The following is a 19,625-nucleotide window of genomic DNA, read 5'->3' on the forward strand; positions in this document are numbered from 1 at the left end:
AGCGAGTATATTCTTCATAATTGGGATGTTAATTAAAATTGCTATCTAAAGGGTTGTCAGAAATCTTCAGTAAAAAAATATATATTGGGCTGGGGTGGAAAGAGGACAAAATAATCCCACTCCAAATATGTGTTCTATCATATTCACTTGCAAAAAATTAAAGAAAAGCAAAGAGAGGAAAGCAGACATCATTCCTGCATGTTCTCCACATATCTAGAAAATACAGAGCAGTATTGAAAAGTTTCAAAAGCATTTCCATGCCAATAATAAAAGGTATCAAAAGGCTACCAAGATAACCTAGAATTTGTTCCTCCATTCTTTCCTGCTAGGTATAATACATCTTTTTCATTTCTCAGGCTGATTTTGGTTTTTAATTCTGCCTAAACTGTCTTCATAATTCTAAGCAAATCTGTAGCATTATTACTTGTATTTACAGAAGGAAGATTCTTCCCAAGTCATACTTCCAGCAGTGAAAACAAAGACTGCTGTGTTTACTCAGAAAATATTTCTCAAACTCCATTACGTGATTAAGTTGGAAAAGAGGGGAAAAAAACCCACAGGTGAGATCTAAACACCTATTTAGCTCAGTTAACAGCACCTCTGACTTCTGGTACCTCAAGGTTGGCTGGATAGATTGAGCTTGCAGGTTCCTCGTTAGGTTTAATTCCATTTTTCTGAAAACACACTTTGCTGAATATCAGATAAATTTATAACTACTCTTCAAAAGTAGCAACTTATGCTAAAATCTTTGATTTTAGCAGGTAGATATCAATGGATCTGACTATTTCCAGGCAAGCACCCTGGCGAATACGCTCAGATGACAACTCCTATTCAAAACGACAGGTAAGTCTACAACACGTAAGTCCAGAACATGTTTCCTTATCACTTCTGGACTTATTTCACCACTGTGCTAGGCTGTTAGCCTTATTGCTAAATACCCTTCTGTTGTGGAGTTACTCTGCACTACCCTGGATGGGAAGGCACTTCACGTGTACCGGTCCCTGTGCAGCAGGATGTACATTCTATGATTATCTTGGTCAACTCTAGAAGTCTCTGTCAGTGGAGGACATATTTATACCATGTGGCAAGACAGTTGCATATTTCGACTCCCTGCAGACAGATTTCTTCTGCCTTAAACTCTAGTGCCTCCAGATCTGCTATGTGCTCTCCTGCATGCTTCAGGCAAAAGGCTGTAGGGCACAAACAGGATTTTCACGTCAGCCCCATGGAAAACCTATTTCAGGCTCCCAAAGTGGAAAGTGGTAGTATGGGTCACTTAACACTATCCATCGTTTTATCTCACAGGAGCCATGAATGTGAGGGCTGGGCAGAAAGAGGATTATGCGTCGGGCACCTCAAGACTGGAATGTCTCATTTGCTCCCCGAAAGAAGCATCGGTACACCTAGGAGCTATTACACACATGTACAGCTAGGAATGAGTGTTCACAGTTTTTTAAAAAAACCACTAAGTTATTCATCAATTTGTGGAAGTAGGATTTAAAAAGTACTACAAACAAACACCTCAGGCCCTCTTTACCTTTCCATTAGTCACCGCTTCCAAAAAGGCAATTTTTTTTAGTTTTTTTCTCTTTTTCTTCCAAAACAGTGCCACACATTTTTAGAAAATTAATTTGAGGATCTATAGTTCTAACTTCATCAGCAGTGCATATGCATTTTAAATAACTGACTTAACATCAGGCTAACCTTGACCTATGCAGTATTTGGTGGCATATATTGAAAATCCTGTGTGTCAGTGCAAAAATGAAGTAGCAGGAAGTAACCTGCATACCCAATACCAAGCTTCATTTGGCATTACTTCAAGTGTATCTGTCATACTGGGGCTACACAGAAACTGCCAGGTAGTCCAGGTCCTGCAAGAGAAAGAAACTGAGCTAAGAGATGACACTGAGGCCACTGTCCTGTCAGTCCAGGACCACTCCTGTCTGTAAGGGACACTATGTTGGACCTCTGGAGGCCACCTCCATCTCCCTCCTGAGAAAAACCTTACTTACCCCATTCACTCTGCAAGGAAGGAGATACCAGTTCTGTGGCTCTGTGTGAAGATCATAATATCTGTGTTAAAACATCAGAAATGTCTGCTTCTGGCAAAATGCAGTGCTTGCAGTCCAAATACCCAAGAATCTCTGCCACCTAATGACTGGAATAAATCAGGATTTGACTTGCACACATCATAAAATGAAAATGGTTGGAACCCAGTGCCTAAAAATCTCTGCATGAAAAACTCGTGTGATATCACTAGAGAGAACAGCAGTCTGAAACTGGAAGGAACATGGGATGGGACTGGAAGTAATCTGCAGGTAAATCTCAGCTATATTCAGGTCTTGAACTCAACTCCCTTGTTACTTCTGAGCCTGAAATTTATTTAATAGAAAGAAATAAAATGTGAGAGGGAAGGGAATGAATTATCCTATTTTAACATCATTGAATTATGTGCCATGAGGTTACTGCGCTGAAGTTTTCATCAGCATGAGCAGAGGATGAGTAAGTTAGGGAGGAGCAGATCTGTCAACAACAGCCTTTAGCTATATCATTATATATGTTTTAAAAAGTGCTTATAAATTTGTACACTTGGGAATTTCATGGACCCACACCTGGTCTAAATCTGGTCTTTAATCATGTCATTGATGCTAGCAAATTCTTGCAATGATCCTTAATAACCAGGGAAACTGATTTTACTTTAAATGGATTGAAAGCTGTTAACTGCTTTGCTACTCAACATTTAAGCCATCAGTTACTCAATATTGTATCCAGTATGGATGCCTACCTTTCTAAAGCAGAATATAAATAATAAAGAAAAAATGAAAAAGTAAACCAAAGAAATGCCCAAAATTGCCACAGAGTATGATTGTGCTCTCCAGGTAGTCGGTCCCTAAATTATTTACTTGACATCCACAAGATAACTTAAAAGAACTTTGTTTTCTACCCATAATGCAAACTATTTGCAATATATACTATGCAAGAAAAAGATACTGTAATAGTATGGATCCACAAAGTTCTCTTATAAAAGTGGTGTTTGCAAATTCCTCCCCTAATGAAAATATAAATCAAATTTATTCAAGCTTAATCTTCTATCAAAGCACACAAAATGAATAGCAAGGGAACGGGTTAGTAAGCAGCAAGAATTCTGAATTGATTCTTCTATGGATGAGATCACAGGACATTATCTTACAGCCAACCTACTGTAAATAAGAGAAATTTGTTTTGTTTCTAATGTAGTATACCTTATAAAAACAAATACAGAGCTTTAGTCAAAACTGACTCCCTGTTAAAAGTCAGTGTTTAAAAACTGACTCCATGAAAATGAGCAGCTACAGACACATAACAAAATAACTAAGGACACAAAATAACAAGGACACAAGCATCACTTAAAATGCACAGCAGAAAATGTGGACTTAAATGTCATTAGTACATTGCCATCCAAACTGACATACTATTGTATGTCTACATCAAGCTCAAACTCTCACTTGTATCTTTTCTAGTGCCACTATCACATTCAAGACTCCTGCAACACTTTGCCATTTACCAGCAAAACCTAGTTGAGTGATCCAGATTGCCATTTTGCCTTCATCTGTTTATTAATAAAATGTGATGAGAAACTATTTGCACGTATAAGCATGTACATTTCTTGTACTATGTTTGTAGTAAATCATTGTAAAAGTCCTTTCTTTCAACTCCTTTTAGCTAGTTATTAAAAACTAACTAAAATGTCTTTTCAGTTCAGCACATGATGAGCACTTTCCAGGGATGTGGCAACTACCACCCTTCTGAGCAACCTCTTCCAGTGTTTACAAACCTCATTGTAAAAAATATCTTCCTTATGTCCAACGCGAACTTACTCTCTTCTAGTTTAAAACCATTACCCCTTGTTCTATCACACAGGCCCTGCTAAAAAGTCCATTTCCTTCTTTCTTGTAGGCCCTTTAGGAACTGAAAGACCACAATGAGGTATCCCTGGAGCCTTCTCTTCTCCAGGCTGAACAACCCCAGCTCTCTCAGTCTGTCTTCATAGGAGAGGTGCTCCAGCCCTCTGCTCTCACTTCACTGCCTGGTAAAGTTATGGAAAAGATTATTCTGGGAGGTATTGAAACACACCTGAAAGACAACGTCGTCACTGGTCAGAGCCAGCCTGGCTTTATGAGAGGAAAGTCCTGCTTATCAAACCTGATTTCCTTTTATGACAAGGTAACCCACCTAGCTGATTAAGGGAAGCCAGTTGATGTCTTCTTTCTGGATTTCAGTAAAGCTTTCAACACTGTCTCTCACAGGATCCTTCTGGATAAAATGTCCAGCACACAGCTGGATAAACACATCATGTGGCGAGTGAGCAATTGGCTCGGGGGTTGAGCATAAAGGGTAATAGTGAATGAATGGGGTAACGCCAGACTGGTGACCTGTCACTAGTGGGGCTCCACAGGGCTCCATCTTGGGCCCTGTGTTCTTCAACATCTTCATAAATGACTTGGATGCAGGACTGGAAGGAATACTAAGCAAGTCTACAGCTGACACAAAACTGGGAGGAGCTCTTGACTCCCTTGAAGGCAGGAAGGCCCTGCAGAGAGACCTCAACAAATCAGAGGGCTGGGCAATCACCAACCATTTACAGTTCACTGCTACCCTCTGGATGTGACCATCCAACTAATCCTTCATCCACTGAACAGTCCATCCATTGAATCAACTTCTCTCCAGTCTAGAGAGGATGTTGTGCGGGACCATGTCAAAGGCTTTACAGAAATCCAGAAAAATGACATCTGTGGCCCTTCCCTTTCCCCCTACCACTTCACAGACGGCCACTAAGTTGGTTTGGCAGGACTTGCCCTTGGGGAAGCTCTGCTGGCTGTCTCAGATCACCTCCCTGACCTCCTCGTGTCTTAGCACAGATTCTAGGAGGATTAGTGTTGGACAGAGAGAGGAAGAAAAAAAGCTAAACAGCCATTGCTTTTATTTAGAAGTAATTCGTGATCTGGGCACTGTATTTTGCTAACAATAAAAATCTCAGCAGGATGGTTTTAAACTGGTATCTGATCACTTGGGACTGTTTATTTCTACCCAGCTGTCCAGATTGAAACCTGCTTATCAATGAAGAGCTTCTTTGCCTCTTTGCTGAAATTATCTCCAATGCTCTGCCAAAATAATGACAATGTTGTGACAGTCTCTGAAGGCTTGCTTTGATTACCTCTGCATCATGGTGACACAGAATCACCGGATTGCTTTGATATTCAAGAAAAGGACAACAGGTTACATAAACACTGTTTTCTAGCCACAGAAGAAAAACAAATTCCTCCCAGATGCACCAAAGTAACAGCCTAGTTCACTTATTATTGCTCCAGACTAAATCACTATTTTTTTTTTCTATTATTATTTTTTTTCCTTGAAACTGTTGTGTTTCTGTCTCTCTTCATAAGCAGCCTGCATCCAAAAACAAGACCTTTGAAAATGCCCTGTGCATCAATGCTGTTGTGCCATACTTCACTTTCTTCCACTTTTACTACACACAAACTTGTGTGATTTCTACACACAAACTTGCCCCTGTGATAGACTGAAATGTTGTTAATATCTTAAACATTGTCAAAATCATAGAAAAACTTCTTGTCAAATAGCAAGGAGGCAACTGCCTGTCTGGGACCACTGAAGCACACCTCCCCCCCCCAATATGCCTCCTGACTGGAATTTGGACTGTGATGGGAACTTGAGATAAGACTATTGTCCAATTATCTCAGGTCTGAGGAGAAGTCCTAGATGACTGGAAGTTGGTGAATGTCATGCCAATCTACAAAAAGGGCTGCAAGGAGAACCCGGGAAACTACAGGCCTGTCAGCCTGACCTCAGTGCCTGGCAGGGTTATGGAGCAGATCATCCTCAGTGCTATTACACAGCACCTACAGGATGGACAAGGGATCAGACCCAGCCAGCATGGGTTTAGGAGGGGCAGGTCCTGTGTGACCAACCTGATCTATGATCAGGTGACCCGCCTGGTGGATGAGAGGAAGGCTGTGGATGGGTCTACCTGGACTTCAGCAAAGCCTTTGACACCGTCTCCCACAGCATACTCCTGAAAAAGCTGGCAGCCCACGGCTTGGACAGGGGCACTCTGTGCTGGATTAGGAACTGGCTGGAGGGCCAGGCCCAGAGAGTGGTGGTGAATGGGGCTGCGTCCAGTTGGTGGCCAGTCACTGGTGGTGTCCCTCAGGGATCAGTGCTGGGCCCAGTTCTATTTAATATCTTTATTGATGATCTGGATGAGAGGACTGAGTGTACCATTGGCAAATTTGCAGATGACACTAAGCTGGGGAGGAGTGTTGATCTGCTGGAAGGCAGGAGGGCTCTGCAGAGGAACCTGGACAAGCTGGAGAGTTGAGCTGATTCCAACAGGATGAGGTTCAACAAGGCCAAGTGCTGGGTCCTGCACTTTGGCCACAACAACTCCATGCAGCGCTACAGGCTGGGGACAGAGTGGCTGGAGAGCAGCCAGGCAGAGAGGGACATGGGAGTTTGGATTGACAGGAAGCTGAACAGGAGCCAGCAGTGTGCCCAGGTGGCCAAGAAGGCCAATGGCATCCTGGCCTAGATCAGGAACAGTGTGGCCAACAGGACCAAGGCAGTGGTTCTGCCCCTGTACTCAGCACTGGTGAGGCCACACCTGGAGTACTGTGTCCAGTTCTGGGCCCCTCAGTTCAGGAAGGACATTGATGTGCTGGAGCAGGTCCAGAGAGGAGCAATGAGGCTGGTGAAGGGACTTGAGCACAAGTCCTACCAGGAGAGCCTGAGGGAGCTGGGCTTGTTTAGTCTGGAGAAGAGAAGGCTCAGGGGAGACCTCATCACTCTCTACAACTCCCTGAAAGGAGGTTGTAGCCAGGTGGGCGTCGGTCTCTTCTCCCAGGCAACCAGCAGTAGGGCAAGAGGGTGTGATCTTAAGCTGTGCCAGGGCAGGTTTAGGTTGGATATTAGGAAGAAATTTTTTACAGAGAGAGTAATCAGACACTGGAATGGGCTGTCCAAGGAGGTGGTGGATTCACCATCTCTGGAGGTTTTTAAGATGAGACTGGATGTGGCACTTAGTGTCATGGTCTAGTAACCACGGCACTGTGGATCAAGGGTTGGACTTGATGATCTCAGAGGTCTTTTCCAACCCCATTGATTCTATGAAGTAAATAAGGCTCAGTGAAGAAGAATGTATCTGTGTCAAGAATCAGCCTTAGCTGGCCTCAGCAGGTGGAGGAGGAGAAGGGTTTTGGGTGTGTGATGGTAACATCTCTCCACACAAAACACAAGTCTCCCCTGCTCTCAGAAGACCACAAACACACAGGACATTCATGTGAGAGGAAGCTGAGAAAGGGTCATAAACCATCAAAGATCCCCAAAGCACTCCCCCCAACTCATTCCTGATGCATTCTACCAGCAAAGGACTGCACGTGACTCAAATGACGAAACAAATCCAGAGCCTGTCACAAGAGACTGCAAAGCTTGCACCAGCAGGGAAGTGCCTGGGCACCTCCTCAATGTATATTAATCCATTGCACTCTAAGTTTTGAGGGACCCTCACCACAGAGAAGACCAGAAGAAGAGGACCCACAGGACACCACTGGGTTCCATGCAGTGGTGATAGATTTTCTATTTAATCTCTCTCTGTTACTCTCTTTCTTCTTCATCCTCCTTTTTCCTATTTCTTTCTCTCTCTGTCTCTGCCTCACATTTACTGTTAAATAAAATCCATACTATTGACTTCAGCATATGGTCTTGTTTGCACCTTAATTTGGCCAGAGGCATTTCTAATAATTTTAATAACTGGATCATAATGACCTCCTTCTCATATTCTGCAGAATTATATTTTTCAGCTTCCTCAGAGATATCTTAAAGAAGTCATGTACCAAAATATATGGGCTCTATAGGAGTTTGTCAGTGACATGCAGCTAAAGCTTCACAATTAAATATTAGCAATTTTACCAGAGTCTCATATTGCCTAATAGTTTTTAGAGTAACTCAGTACCTTTTGCATATTGAAATGCTTTTAAATAACTGAATCAGTTCTCCAGTGAATATTTCAAGATATATTGACTCTTGCTTTCACTATTTTGGTGGCTTGGATGACTAATCAGCTTTGTTGCAAGTCAAGACTTTCTGTAAGGATATTTGGATTTGCTGCTTCCACTGCATGAATTTGCACTGTCTTTAAATAGATCATAGCAACCCTTATCATCTTGGGTTCTTCTTCAAATTCATCAGCTGTTCCATCAACAATTTTTAACTGCTGTTTTGTCAAATTTAAGTATTGCCCATTTAATGTATTTCTCCCTGCTTTACTAATTTTTAAGGCTTAATAACAATACATTAGGGTATAGGCCAAAGACAAAAGTTTTATAGTCCAGCTGGAGTTTTACCATAAAACCCATTCATCTGCAGTAAACAGATTTTTTGATAATGAACAATTAAAAAATTTTGGTTTTGACGTGCTCTTCCAAGTTGCCATGTTACCTAGGATTGGTTTTCCAATTAACTCAATGTCTTATAAAACAGAGGCAGACACGGACCTCTATTTAAAATTCAGGTGGAAGTGAACCAACTGGTCAAAAAAAGCTAGATGTTACATATGCACTTGAGAAAAAACAACATTTCACTGTAAGAGGTAATTGACATCACTGCGCAAAAAAAAGCCAAATATGAACATAACAGAACTCTTAATACAATAACTACTCCTGAAAAAGTTAATTGCACCATAATTTCATATTTGTAACTGTAAACTTAATTAATGCTTCATTTACAGATTGTACCATCATCCTTATGGAAGATATTTCTTCCCAAACCTAAAAGAGTGATTCTGCTAGTCTTCAGCAAAACATTTTGTTTCAAGCAGTATCTATCATCTTGCCAATGAAAATGTCAATAGCATAGAGAGAGGCAGCACATTGTCCACACAGAAGAAGGTACACATATAATAAATCTAATATGAAAAATATTTCATGTTGGTTTTATGACATGTAAACAGATTTGATATATTTTCCCTCCAAATCAAATTATTTAGAACACCGCAGGATATCTGACTTAAAAGAACTCCAGGATTACATTTTATTTCTCTATAAGCATGATTCGGAATAACCAAAAAATCTCATGTTTTCTATTTGTCACTGACAGAAGACTCATTAAAATCTGGGGATACAACTACTGCTACTATTTCTGTGAGGTCTCAGTCAAGCCTGCTTTCTTATGATCTTTCGTAGTGCTTAGGCTTTTTTTAACTTTATGCAGATGTTTTTCTGGTTCAGTATAAATCTTCACTTTCTTTACTAACACTATTACTTCACCAGCTTTCAATTACTTCTAAATTATTTTCAGTGTTTCCATACAAAAGGTATCATCAGTAAGCTACCCTCCAAATACCAACTGGGACCGCCTGTTTCAAGTTCAAGCTTAGCACCCACTGCTGCAGTACAAGTAAACTAAACAGTGATGACTATATTGTGATAAAACAGAATAAAATTATTATTGTTTAAATGAAGTTCAGAGATGGAAAGTCACGAGAGATTGAAAGTCATCAGTAGACATAATGGCATGACCTTATTTTTTCTTACTCACATTTCTCTTCTGTCTCTTGGAATTAGTCTAGAAGGACATTGCTGTGTCACTTGAAATACGCCTCCTGACATAAGTGTCTGGATGTGGAATACATTTGCTCTACGGAGCCATGAGCCTAACACGAGTTCTCTAGACTCCACTTCAACACAAACACTGTGAGTCAGTCACTGCAGTAAGTGACATTTACTGGCCTGTTCAGAGAAACCCGAACATGTCCAGCCACAGAAGTTAACAATCAGAGCTCAGCAGGTCTCAGGATCCACTGGCTCCATTTTAGAAAAATCCCTAGAAAAATCCACTTTTCAATACATTTTCCTGATATAGATACATAGAAGGGACATTAGTGCTTGCACCATCCAACACTGTCCTCAAAGGACATCTGATTTACATGCAGACAAACACATGAAACAGTGCTCCAAGGAGCTAGTGAGGACCCAGCAGCTCTGTTAGAAGGAGGACAGACTTTTTAAATGCTTCTGCCCTGCACAGGGTTTCTGCGATGCCTCGGGGTAGTCCAAATTCAGAGGATGGAAAGCACAGGGCACTGGGACTGGTGAGCCTTGGGGGATCTAAGAGATGGGACTCAAAACTGAATCCTGGTCTGCTAATGTCCAGTCAAGAACAGAGGCCAGCTCATGCTTCCATTATCCTATCTCTCTTCAGTGGCTTAACAGGAGAACAACATCCCATTTTTCACTCAGTTAAATAGATACAATTCTAAATACAAATGGGGAAGTGGAAAAAAACAACTAAGTAAAGAGATGCTATTTGTATGTGGTCATTTTCATGAGGAGAAGAAAAACATTAAAGTAGATAAGGAAAACATACAGCAATTCCAATTACGTATTACATCTTTCACAAAATGTTTCTGTAAGGAAATTTTACTATCGGATTTCTTATAATGATTGTTGGGCAAACGCTGATTTGACACCAACAAAGTCCCAAGTATTTTCATGGCAAGCATAGTATTGGGTCCTTGCAATGTATATTATATTAAGTAGCATAAGATGGATGCAAAAAATAATAAAAAACACAGTAGTATTTTTGCCCCCAACTTGCTTATTTCTTTGACATTATACATGAAGTTTACCTAAAAGAGACACAGTACTCAGAAGCCAGCATCCATCTGTGGTAACAACTTTCTATGCATGCACTTATCTTTGCAGTAATAACTGATCTACATATAAACAAATTTTTCTTACATGCAAATTCTAACAGCTCTCAGGCAGATTGTTTCATTGACATGTGCAGGCGATACCACAGGAGGCTAGTACAAAAAAATGCATATGCATCAGTACCAGTCAGATTCCCTATTAAAGAAAACAGCTACTCATCTCCCAGTCATACACCTCTGATCCATCTCAATGTGGAGCATAACTGCAAAATTTAGCACAAATTAGATAATACTTCTCTAAGAAAATGAGAAATTCTGTATTATTACATTCCTGTGTTATCAATCAAACTTAATGAATTTTTGATCCTCTGCAGTATAAAGCACAGTACTGCCAGCCATCTAAAGCAAACATTCCCAGACTCCAAAACACAGCTGTAAATATTCTTGCCCAGGGTGCTTATCTTGGTGGCAATTTCTGGCATTGATTCTTGTCTACTTTTCGTAAGTCCATACCAGTCAAATCTAGGTGAAACAATAGCTTTATGAAGGATTCTGTCAGTTCCTACATATTATTTTAGCTAGCTGCCCAAGTGATGTAAAACTGACATTATTTTTACAATTCTCTAAAACTGAAATTCAAATTAATTTCAGCTATTCGCTTATAGTATTTTTAGTTGAATCAATATCATTCAGCCATTTTGAAACCTGTTATGACATACACAAACTAATACATACATACATGAACATACTCTTTAATACAGGAGAATAAAGGTGATGCTGCCACTCTAACATAACATGTATATGAAAAAGAATGTTTATTAGAGGAGCCAAGAACACCTTGCAGGTGTTCTTCTCCCTGTAAGGTAACAGCCTTACATCTCCTGCACTTTAATCCATACTGTGTCTGATGGTGACCCCTCCTCACAATGCACAGCAATGTTCACTGGTGAAAATGCCCTACAACTGCTCTAAATCTGGCCCCCTGAAGTCATATTACCATAGGGGTTTTTGATTTTAACTGTGGGAGTCTAGGCTAGACAGAATGTGAACTCAGGAAAGTAAGTATATTAAAAGGCTTCTTCAGTTCTCAGATCTGATTTTTGCTCATATTTAAAGCCCACAGTAGGGGAAAGAGCAGAGATTTTTTTTTTTTTTCCTCCTTGCAGCACTTCATAGTCAATACATTTATCAAGATACAATCTGAATTCCATTCTGATTTGCAGAATGGTTAGCTAATTGGCAAGCACACACAATTTAAGAACTAGATTTCGTAGATTAAACTCATTACTTCAAGCTTTTTATGTTAGACTCAGAGTCCCTGCATAACCTCTTCCTCTGCTGATGATCTGCCCTGCTCCCTTTTCACGTTTCATTCCCCTGCTTCGCCTTCTCCAGGAAAGGTTGCCTCACCTGCCCCCGGCGCTTCCTCCTGTCTAGGCTCCCTCTTTCGCAGCCCGGGCTCCTCATACCACCACCACTGAAGGCTTGACCCGAAGGTTACAGCAGTCCTCTCTCAGCCACCAGCACCTCAGCACAAATTACTTGTCTCACCGAACCCTTACATTTCCCGGAGCTAGTTACAGGCGGCAGCACAGCTGGTTGTTGATCTGTGATACTCTCCAGCTGACTGCCTTTTTAGCATGCACGATCTTCAGGCCACAGACTACGCCTTTCTTTTGTGTCTGGGAAGCCTGTAGCAGTTGCTGGGCACTAGGAACAAACCAACCTTTGTATTGGGAGCTACAAAAACTCTTCTCACCTAAGAGGACTGCAATCCTCATCCAGCTTGACTAAAGAGAAAGATTAAAAGAGGTCCAGGAATGTTTAAGGATGAGTAGCCTTCTCTGAAGCAAGGCTGCTTTCGTATGTTGACTGCATGCTTATTACTTACACTGAAAATAAAGCTCATCAAAAGCTTGAAGTTGCCTTTACTTTGAAAGGAATACGTCATCTTCAAATATGCAAAGCAGGTTTACTGTTGACAACCCAAGAGTTATTGACCTTGTATTTCAGCTGTTCTCAGCGTGCACTTTGGCTTTTTCTGTAATAAGATCATCTTCCCACAAGATGATTATTGATCAGTTATGACAGAAACAAAAAGCTTTGACCAGACTAATCTATTCATTGTGCTCAGTGCAAACTGATACAAAAAATTATAAACATCCCTCCCAGGAAAAACAGAGTCACAGTCAAAAACACCATCTCAGGATGAAACACAGAGGGCTAGGAAGACAGCAAGCAACAGTAAGTTTTAGCAGAGACCTGCTTAGTGAATGACTACCACCTGGCAATAGCCACGGCGCTACCAACCAAGTATGACAGCAACTGGAATAGGTCCTCACCACCTAACCCAAACCTGCAGGGGCCTTCCCCGTGCTGCCCACCTGGGAAGGGGAGATGATATGTGGCAGCATGCAAAGGCTGTGGAGCAGGGTTGGGGGGGCAGCTCAGGACTCACAGGGACATCAGCACCATTGCCAACCCAATGCCAAGGCAGCAGCAAGAAGACATGTCCTTCATCTTCAACTTCTCTGGATGGGCCCAGGCCAGTGGGCAAAGAGCAGGTCATGGAGAGAGAAGCTTCTAGACTAACCTGCTCACAGGTTTCCTCGACATGCTCCCCCCCCACCCCGGGGAACCCAAACCGTGGCACCCAGCTGGGGGATGCTTTGGGGTGCTCTGCCCCTTTCGTCTCCGACGCGATGGCAAGGGCTGTCTCCTGCCCGCCTCAGCGGGGGTTGCAGAGGGCTGGGGGGCGCTCCGGGCGGGGGGCACGGCCGCGAGTAGGGGACGAGCGGAGATGCGGCGGCTGCCGGCCGCGCTGGGAACGGGCAGCCGATGGCTTGCGCCCTCGCTCGCCGCAGATTTTAAGGTGAAGTGTGTGTGCGATTTCTCACCCTCACAAAAGGGAGGAGGAAGGAAGAATGATCAAGGAAACAAACCAGGCAGGGGAGCGACTGGGGGGGCATGGAGGAGTGGGGGGAGGAGAAGAAAAGGAGGGAGAAACAAAGGGAAGAATAAAACCATCTCCGAGAACAAGCAAACAAAGAGGGTAAGAAGAGCTCGGCGGTCTCCCCGGGGGGAACCCACCGCCGGGCTCCCCGGCACCGCGGCACCCCGCCCCGACGTACCGCCCCCTCCCCGGCTGCCGGCCGTGCTGCGGCCCCGGCCCCGGGATGTGCTGCCCCCGGCCGCGCACGGCGGAGCCCCGCGGGCAGGACCCCGCGGCTGGCCGCCGTCGCCGTGGGAAGTTCGGCGGCGCGGAAACACCCCCGCGGGGTCGGGCACCTTACCTGCCGGCTGGCACTCCTCGGGGAGCTGGGGGGAGAAGCCGGGAAAAAATGAGGGGGGGGAAGATAATAATAATAAAGCCACCCCAGTTTCCGAAATTGCACCGCTCGATCAGGTTACTATGGAAATCGTCGCGAGGACGCAAAAAAAAAAGCCAGAAGCCATCCTCATCCTCTCCGCCTCCGCGAGGGACCGCGGTGCCGGAGCCGCTGCCTCCCCGGGCGCAGGGCTGCGCTCCCCGCCGCCGGCCGCCGGCTGCTCTCCGCCGCCGCGCACCGGCAGCCGGCCCCGGCCCCAGCCCGCGCTGCGCCGCCAGCGGTGCTGCCCCCCGCCGCACAGCTGGAATTTAAAGGGGCCGTGCTCTCCGGGCGTCGCTGCCCCCGCCGCCGAGGGCCAGCTGGGTGTGCCTTTGTAACCAAAAGTTTCCCGGGGGTGTGCCGAGATACGGTCTTCCGCGGGGCCGTGGGGGATGAGGGAGCGAAGTATTTGCTGTCCATAGCCCTGGGCGTTATGAACTGTTATAGGCGTAACAGCAGGATCCAAAGGCCTCAACAGAGCTCAGTTGCAATGAGCGCTGTACGCAGACACGGTTAAGAGGCAGCCCTGGCCTCCGAGTTCTTGTAATGCGAGCAGTGAGGGCAGACAAAAGGGAAGAAAGCATATAAAATGCATGAGGAGGGGATGAAAACTTCCTAACCATGCCAGCCCTCCCCAGCCTGGAAACCATAGTTTTTAAATTGCAATTAAAAGACTCCAAAAATACAACAGTTCTGAAACAGATCATCCTGCTTGTGTCCCTTTTACATAAATGGAAGCGCTTGTTAAGCCTGCCGTCCTGAGAAGTTACCTTGTCCTGCAGGATACCCCACCAAGCCTGAAGACTTGACCCGTTTGAAGCCCATCAGTGACAGCTGCTTCTCACAGGCATGTGCAGGCTTTGGCCTGAGTGGGTGGACAGAGCTTAGCAACCGTTGCCACCACTTCACTCTGCCCTACTCTGTCCCCAGCCTCACTCCTCATATGCTGTTCCGCTCTGAGCCATTTCCCACCACAAGCCCTCTGTCTGCTCCAGCAGTATCAGGTCCTGCAGCTGATTCAGGATCTACCACCCAAAGCACGGTTTTCCCCCACAAAGAACACATTCCACAAGTTTCTGCTGATAGGGCATGAGGCTTCTAAGTTATTCCAAGCTCTGAAAAATATCTAGCTGCAGAGCACAGGGGAACCCCATCTTTTCTCTGTTGTTGCAGTCTAACACTCTACATGCTCCAGCTCCCAAGAAAGGGGAAATGTGGAGAAAAAAGTCTTCAGATGATTGCCTTAAACGGGTACAAAGAAAAGGAGTCCTGTGCTATTGCAAGAGAAAGGGAGGCAAGAGTGGAAGGGAGAGAAAAAAAAAAACAGTGAGTAACATCCAAGTCCAAAAGCTTCTGGATGCCTCCCTTATGGATTAAAAACGTGCATTTCTTCTATCTGGAGGAAGAACACTTTGCAAGTGGTAGGCTTAGGAAGATGGCTTGCAGTTAGTGACTCCCATAACACCTGTGAGTCTTCAAAAAACCTTCCTCTTCCAGTCTATGAGCCAGTCAGGCCTCACAGTTCTTTATTTTGCACAAATATTCGTCAGCGCTGGTCAGCATAGCTGCAACTGAAACTACCTCATGAGATGAGGGAATTAGCTAGTGGAGGCCTGTTTGGATGCAGGAGGAAAAAAAAAAAAAAAAAGAAAGAAACAAAAAACCTCTTCTACTGAGCTGTGCGGTATTTCCCTGTTCCAAATAATTCCTGGCATTTCATCTAGCCATTTCTACTTAAGAAAGCAAGAGACATAAAAAATACAGCAGCTAGCAGCCTAGTGAGAGCTTAGTGTTAAGAAATAAGGAAGACTCTTTAAAAGGGCTGACCAAAAGGTAGGAATTGACAACCAAATTGTCCACAAATCCAGTTTTCTAAATAGCACCACAACTTGAAATATTTCTACCAAAATAAAACAAAATAGATTTTGATCATAGTTTACATAGCACAATAAAACATAATGGGACATCTGAGGCTGCCTTTTCCTAACGCTGTGGGACAAAAGAGAGGCTGAGTATCTGTAGTGGGTTGACCCTGGCCAAATACCAGGTTACCCACTAAAGCCGCTCTCTCACTCTCCCTCTGCAACTGGACAGAGGAGAGAGAAAAAAACAGCTAAGAATTCATGAAAGGAGATAAGAGCTGGGAGAGGTCAGTGACTGATTACCTTCATGGGCAAAACAAGAGTCAAAGTGGGGATAGTACTTACATTTATTGCTAACAGGATAAGAGCCAAAGAGTGAGAAATAAAACAGTCTTAAAAAACATCTTCCCCCCACCCGTCCTTCCTTTGATGTTCTCCCTTCTGCCCCCCAGCAGTGCAGGAGGACAGGGAATGGGGGTTATGGTCAGTTGTTGTTTCTGTCACTGCTCAGGGAGAGGAGTCCTTCCCCTGCTTCCGTGGGCGGTCCCTCCCATGGGAGACAGTCCCTGATGGACCTCTCCAGCGTGAGTCCATCTCTCGGGCAGCAGTTCTTCCCAAACTGCTGTCCCATAGGTCACTTCTCCATGGGGTACAGTCCTTCATGAATGAGCTGTACCGACGTGGGTCCCCACAGGTGCCACAAGTCCTACCTGGGAAAAACCTGCTCCAGCGTGGGCTTCCCTCTCCATGGGCCGCAGGTCTCTGGCAGGACCCTGCTCCATCATGGGCCTCCCACGGGGTCACAGCCTCCTTCATGCATCCACCTGCTCCAGCATGGGCTCCTCCATGGGCTGCAGATGGGTCTCTGCATCCCGATGGTCCTCCATGGGCTGCAGGGGCACAGCTGCTCCACCATGGTCTTCACCATGGGCTGCAGGGCCTCAGCTCCAGCACCTGGAGCACCTCCTGCCCCTCATTCTGCACTGACCTTGGTGTCTACATTGTTATTCCCATGTTCTCACTCTTCTCTTCCCTGGTTGGAATTTCTTCTGCGCCACAATCTTCTTTTGTTAAATATGTTGTCACAGAGGCGTTACTATTACTCCTAATTGGCTCGACCTTGGCCAGCAGCAGGAAGTCTGTCCTGGAGCCGGCTGGTATTGGCTCCACTGAACAGGGGAAGCTTCTGGCAGCTTCTAACAGAAGCCACCCCTGTAGCCCCCTCCCTCCCGCTGTCAAAACCCAGCCACAGAAACCCACTACAGTATCTTAAAATTAGAATTACAAAGTGATAGATACATGAGTGAAAATCTCAGGTGACAGGCACCTTTCAGAAATGACAATCCCTGGAGTGTTAACCTGGAGGTTATTTCTTTCAGTGCATGAAAGGCACAGAACAGTGAGTTATCCCGGCAGTTGCTATGCTGCAAGACTTCTCTCTAAAAGGTTAATTGGGTTAGAGGTGTAATTTTTACCCAGCAGAGATGTGCCAGCGGAGGCCTCTAATGTAGACGCAGTTCATATTGACAAAACTGTGGTTTTGTTAGCATAACATTTGTCACTGTGGTGTGGAGTAATTTCATTTCGCCAGTACAAAGATCAGACCTGGTGGTCCAGCTGATTCAGCTCAGCCACTCTCAGTGCAATGTGCAGACCCCTGTACCAAAGGGGCAGCATGCACAAGACTCCCATCTCCTTTTTGCCAATGACTACTCTGTGATTGCTGTTATTTTGGAAAAAGGTTTGCAAATGGATAGAATATTTTACTATTTCTTAGACTCAACTCATTCATCTTATGCCTCAAGTTTAGGAGCCTGTCTCTGATAGTAAAGCAGTAACCTGTCCTCTAGTCTTCTAGGAAGTGATATTCCAGAGAAGGGAAGTATCATGAAAGTTTACTTATTAGCCAGAATTTTCTGCAATGGCTTTTATAGTTTTGCAGAGAAAATATCTAATTAATTATCAATTTTTTTCCCTTTATTGCAGAACACGTGACTAATATATAAAACTTCAACACATTAGTTACATTGTAGTTTTCTTCTACATGAGATAGAAAACAAGTATGTTGATATAATTGACATGAGATTAACTGTAAATTTATTTCAGGATATTTAAGATAACTGCAGAGATAGAGTAATTCGAAATCACAGTGTCTTGGCTTGTGTATTTAAATGTGATCAATTGTCTTAGCTGACATACATTTATGTAAGTGGAATGACCAAACAGTGACAAACTTAAAAAGGTAAACTTATATATTATCTCTGTGGACTTTCAGTCCTTTTCAAAATTACATCACCATATGAGATATGGCCTCATTACAAAGACTAAAGGAGTCTCTTATCAACCATAAAGATTAATAAGTTTCTAGTCAAATACATTAGCACTTTTTGTGTGCTAACTCCTCCTTTCAGACAAAAACCTGTTCATGTGACTCTGGAGTCAAGTGATAACAAAACAGTGTGCTTCTTCATCCCCAAAGGATGCTGTATTAAAGCAAGTTTCTTGTTACAGCATTATTAAAAAAATGATGTTTGTCTCAAAATGTTACCTTAGTCATGCTGCATATTTTCCTTATTTTCTGCTATAAAATAAAATGCAAAAACCTTTTTAATTCGGCATGGAAAGCACTATAATCTTTCATCACACGTGTTGTATATTTGCATGTACAAATGAAAAATTGCAACTGAAAAAGTTTCTAGATGAAAATAACCCAGTAAAGCTCAGGCATTTCACATCTCGCAAGTGAACCTTTAGGGAAGCTCTGTGGCTTCATTCTGCAAAGATACTCAGGCACCTGTCAGGACAAGTGACTGACATTTACATCACTCCTTCCAGATCTACAAATGCTAGGAGTCCATTGGCGGCTTTGCACTTTAATTTTACATTCCCCCAGATACCTAATGTGCCTATTTGTGAGACCCTTCCCTGCCTGCCTACTTGCTTCAGGCACTGTGACAGCACTTCCTCCTGCCACTGTCAGCTGAAAGGTTCCCTCGCATTTTCCTTTGCTGAGCCCAGTGTGAGGCCATGCTCCTGATGTCCTGGTTCTTCCTTGTCCTGGTGAGAACAACGGCAGGAGAACAACAGCACTAGTGGAAGATGCAGTTGGTGAGACAGCAGGTGCTGGTAGTGCAGAGGGCCACTGAACTCCAAAGTCACCAGTCTGAGCTCCAGGTACACCCCTATGGGACAGTGTGTACAGCAGGAGGAGAAAGCTTGAATGAAACTCCATATGCATTGCAAAACGATGGGCACAACATGCTTCGGAGAGGTGACACCCTGAATGTACTTCAGGGACAAGTCTAAAGTCAAAAAAGAAGGAAGGAAGAAAGGAAGGAAGGAAGGGAGGAAGTAAGTCTCTTTATCAAGAATAGAAAATTCCAGTCTCTATCAGGAGAATGAATTGCCTTGATTTCAGGATAAGAAATTTCAGATCTTTTTTTTTTTGTCTGGATTGTCTTACCACTCTTTTGTTTAAGTGCAACCACCCAGTAAGCACCATCCTCCATCCAGGTGTTGACAGTCTCCTTCTTGCTGCATCACTGGCCTTTTCAGGAGATTTTCTGCCTTTCCCCCCCACCCCCCCATAAATGACTAAATGGGTCTTTTTATAAAGTTTTCTGAAACACTGTTGATATTACAGATATCACTGATTAGGGGCTGTATTTTCCAAATGAAAGTATGTCCCATTTT

At 43.7% G+C, this 19,625-nt stretch overlaps 1 protein-coding gene across 1 annotated transcript in view; it reads right to left on the reverse strand.

The window, feature by feature from the left end:
- The window catches only part of NAV3 (neuron navigator 3), a 534,722-nt gene extending 520,485 nt beyond the window's left edge, over positions 1 to 14,237 (reverse strand). Inside the window, exon 1 of the mRNA XM_027747750.2 lies at positions 13,996 to 14,237. The gene's annotated coding sequence lies outside the window, so the exon portion shown is untranslated. The remainder of the gene's footprint in view (positions 1 to 13,995) is intronic.
- Positions 14,238 to 19,625: the final 5,388 nt, after the last annotated feature.

The sequence above is a fragment of the Pipra filicauda genome, unplaced genomic scaffold, assembly GCF_003945595.2.
Source record: "Pipra filicauda isolate LSUMZ 115617 unplaced genomic scaffold, ASM394559v2 scaffold4_size7858003_pilon, whole genome shotgun sequence".
Lineage (NCBI taxonomy): Eukaryota > Metazoa > Chordata > Aves > Passeriformes > Pipridae > Pipra > Pipra filicauda.